The following is a 3,801-nucleotide window of genomic DNA, read 5'->3' as shown; positions in this document are numbered from 1 at the left end:
AGCCCCTCTCACCTTTGCCTCTTTCTCTCCCTTCCTGTGTTTCCATGCCCTTTACCTGAAGCCTTATGCATGCATCTCGATCTCACACATGGAGATGGTGTGCACACACCAGCTCACCTGCTCCTCCTCTGGGAAGCCTTTCCATCCCACATTGGCTCCTCACTCTTCAGTTCTTCCAGGTCTTTCCTCCAGCTCTGATTCCGTATCCTGGCTGGCTAGAATCCTAGGTAATGGTCTGTGTGACATTCCAGCTAAGCTGTGGGAGCCATATTCTCTTACCCAACTTTTGGTCCTGTCCCCTTCACCTGCTGGGAAAAACACTATAGCTGTTCGCAAAGGTTTAGGAGTGTTCTAGCACACATGTGCATTAGACTGTCAATTGAAAAGTCAAAAGTAGACCTGCATTTTGGAAAATGAGCTCATCTGGTCCCTTGAGACAAGACTGGCATGGAATCATAAAATCACTTGCCTCTTGCTTGGCACACAGCTCTGTCCACAGCCCCAAGGGGCCATGCTGCCCATCCCCCATGTCTCCATAAGGCAACCCAACACTGAAATCCCACCCAGTACAGCAACTATGAGGCACACTCTCTACTGCCCTAGGACTACAAGACACTAGCCTCTTAAGCGAAACCCACTGATATGAATTGAAGCCCACTCCCTTACTCTAAGCTGCAGCTGCAGCTCTCGAGGCAGCAAGGCCATGTCTCCTGGTAGTCTTTGTCTCACTGGGAAGAGACCATTTCTGACCCATCTTGCTCTGCATTGAGAGCTGAACTAGAAGGAAAAAAAGCACATTTTGCTTCCTAATTCCCTCTCGACATGCACATCATGTTGTGTTTGCAGAAGGCTGATTTCCAGAGGAATTCCTGAGTAGCCATCTGCTTGTGTGCTTCTGAGACATCTTGGTAAAGAGAGAAGTAAGCTGCTAATCCATCATGCAAAGGGAGTTGCTTGCTCTTTCACTAGGAAATGGGGGGTACATATTCTTGAGTGTACATATGTTCTGACATTCTAAGGCTGTTGATACACTTGCACTAAAGATATTCTTTTCTCCCTGTGCATTCTGCACACCAGACTAACAACACCTCCCTTCTACACCCATTTTTAACGTGTCACTGACATAGCTGTCCTTCAGATAAGCACAGTAACAACAGAGAAACCAACCTGTTCCTCACAAGATTAGCAAGTGAAGTGTACTGCCTGATGCTGGAGGATCTTCCCTGTAATCTTTACTATCTCAGAAGCTGACACCTGGATTGCAGTTACAGCCAATCTGGAAAGACTCCATCTTGAATTAATTAGAAAAATGCAGACCTGGAGGTGTGACTCAAGTGGTAGAACACCAGGCATGAACATGCAAACTCAAAGAGAGGAGAAAGAAAAAGGAAGACACAGAGACACAGAGACACAGAGAAAGGAGAGATAGAGAAATTGACAGAGTTAGAGACAGATTCAAGAACAGGAAGAGAGAGAGTTAATGGAAGACAGATGAAAAGAAGATGAAGCAAAGGAAAGTAGACTAGGAGACAGTATGGGGTAGAGGAAGAGGAGGGAAGAGAGATGGTATATGGGCAGAAAGATGGGAAAAGGTGAAAGAGAAAAGTGAAGGAAAAGGAAACAGAAAGAGAATAAGAAAAAAGCACTGAGATGAAGCCTTCGTACCAGCACACACTCTCACAAATATGTACACACAACAAAAAGGAAAAAAAATAAAAGGCATAAAAACACCATGGAAGTTAACAGTACTTCCCTCCTTACCCACCCTCTTCTCTGAACACTGGACCATGAGGAGTTCAGGATTCCTCAGCTCCCTTCATGACCTTCCTCCTCTCAGTTCTCATTCAGCATCAGTATCAACCCTATCATTCACCAGGTGCCTATACTTTACCCTCTTTAGTCCTCATTGCTTCTCTCACCAGAATCCCACCTCATTCTTTGAGGGGAGATCTCTTCCCAAATAACCCTAAACTGCACCACTTGTCCACCAGGAGACCCAGCCCCCCTCTTGCTACAAATCTCATCTGTCTGCTCTGTAGCCTCAGCTTCCTGACCCCAATGCACACAGAGCAAAGTTCAGCTAACCCCAACTCCTCCCCATCACACACTTATCACCCAAGACAGCATCAGACCTCTGTGTGGAAATCTAATGGTCCTGGATGAACCAACACAAATAACCCAATGGTAGAGGGTCACATCCATGCTTCCTGAATCTCCACTCAGATCTAGAGGTAGTCATCCCAGGCAGGGTCCATCCTCAGACAAAGTCCACAGAGGCCTGGTCCATCCACAGGCACCACTATACCTCCATGTTCTCTCTGGTCTCTTGCTCCTTCAGATGTTTCTCCATCTCTCACTGAAAGGAAGAGAAAATATTTTAATTCCTCTGCATCATATTTGAAACTCAGCACTCACAGCCCTATGTTTACCTGGGGAGAAAAATTGGGCTAACAGAGGAAGTTGTAATAATGACTTCAGGGTGTATGTATTACGGTCTTTCAAATATATGCTTTATCTTTTACCACTGTGAGCAAATAAATGTGAAATCACGTCCTCCTGGATGATGGCTTTATGTTGGGATAACAATGAGTCGAGGATTATAGAGAAAATGCACACACACGAAACGGCATTGAAATGGAGGAAAGTGGGGCAGACCCCATTGACATGATACATGGAGACAGTTCCCTCTTATTTCCCAGTGAAGACTTGTCCTTATGCTCCAACCCAGCGAGTGTAACTAGTGTGCTCAGGAGTTGGACCCAGTCATCTAAAGACCACTGAAGGAGAAGCAGAGTCCAGGATGCCTTCTGACTATCAGATCTATGGGCTTCAGCTCAAACATAAATAAAACAAATAACTATATAAGCAGATAGGAAACATATATGGAAGGTAAGATGATTACCTGCTGTAGCATTTGGGACAAAAATACCTGAAAGGACAAAGGTGAAGGGCTGTCAGTGTAGTATATAATCAGGCTGCAACCCCCACCACCCCTGAAGGTAAAGACAGCTTGAGGCCACCTTTCCACTTAGCTTTCAGCCAGCTCAGTGTCAGATGTGTTTTGACCCAAATCCCAGCTGTAGAATCCCGTAGCACCAGGCACTCGGCCTGGCTGTGATACACGGAGGACTCTGCCAGGCCTGCTGGGCACACAGAAGCTCACAGTGCTAGTCATGCCTCCTGAAATGAGTGAACTAGTGTGTAAGGGACTGGTAAATGGTCCAAGAATCCAATCTCTGTGAGAGCTTGGGGGACTCTACTACTCTTCCATAAGACCTAGAGGACCATTACCGAACACTAGGCACATGGGAGGACGCTGCTACAGCTACCATGGCAGCCATGTGGGAAACACAAGGATATTGGCCAGTGAGAGAAACAGAGAGACAGAGACAGACAGGGTTGATCAGGCAGGTTTGAATCACTTGGCAAATTTTACAGACATGACAAAATATAGTGAAACCAAAAAGATAATTAGGAGTGAATCCAAAAATATTGTCCCTATTAAAACTGATTTTTTAAAACGGTCTTACTGTAGACCAGGCTTGCCTTGAACTCAAGACCCTTCTGCATTAGCCTTCTAACTGCTGGGATTACAGTCCATCTTTAAAAGATCATCTGTGGGCTGGGAAGGTGGCTCAGTGGTAGAGCACTTGCCTTGCATGCTCGAGGCACTGGGTTCGATTCCTCAGCACCACATAAGCAAAAAGAAAAAAGCCGGAAGTGGCGCTGTGGCTTAAGTGGTAGAGCACTAGCCTTGAGCTGAAGAGCTGAGGGACAGCTCCCAGGCCCAGAGTTCAGGCC

The sequence above is a fragment of the Dipodomys merriami genome, unplaced genomic scaffold, assembly GCF_024711535.1.
Source record: "Dipodomys merriami isolate MVZ:Mamm:240054 unplaced genomic scaffold, mDipMer1.0.p SCAF_657, whole genome shotgun sequence".
NCBI classification, from domain to species: domain Eukaryota; kingdom Metazoa; phylum Chordata; class Mammalia; order Rodentia; family Heteromyidae; genus Dipodomys; species Dipodomys merriami.
This window is presented reverse-complemented; position numbering follows the sequence as displayed.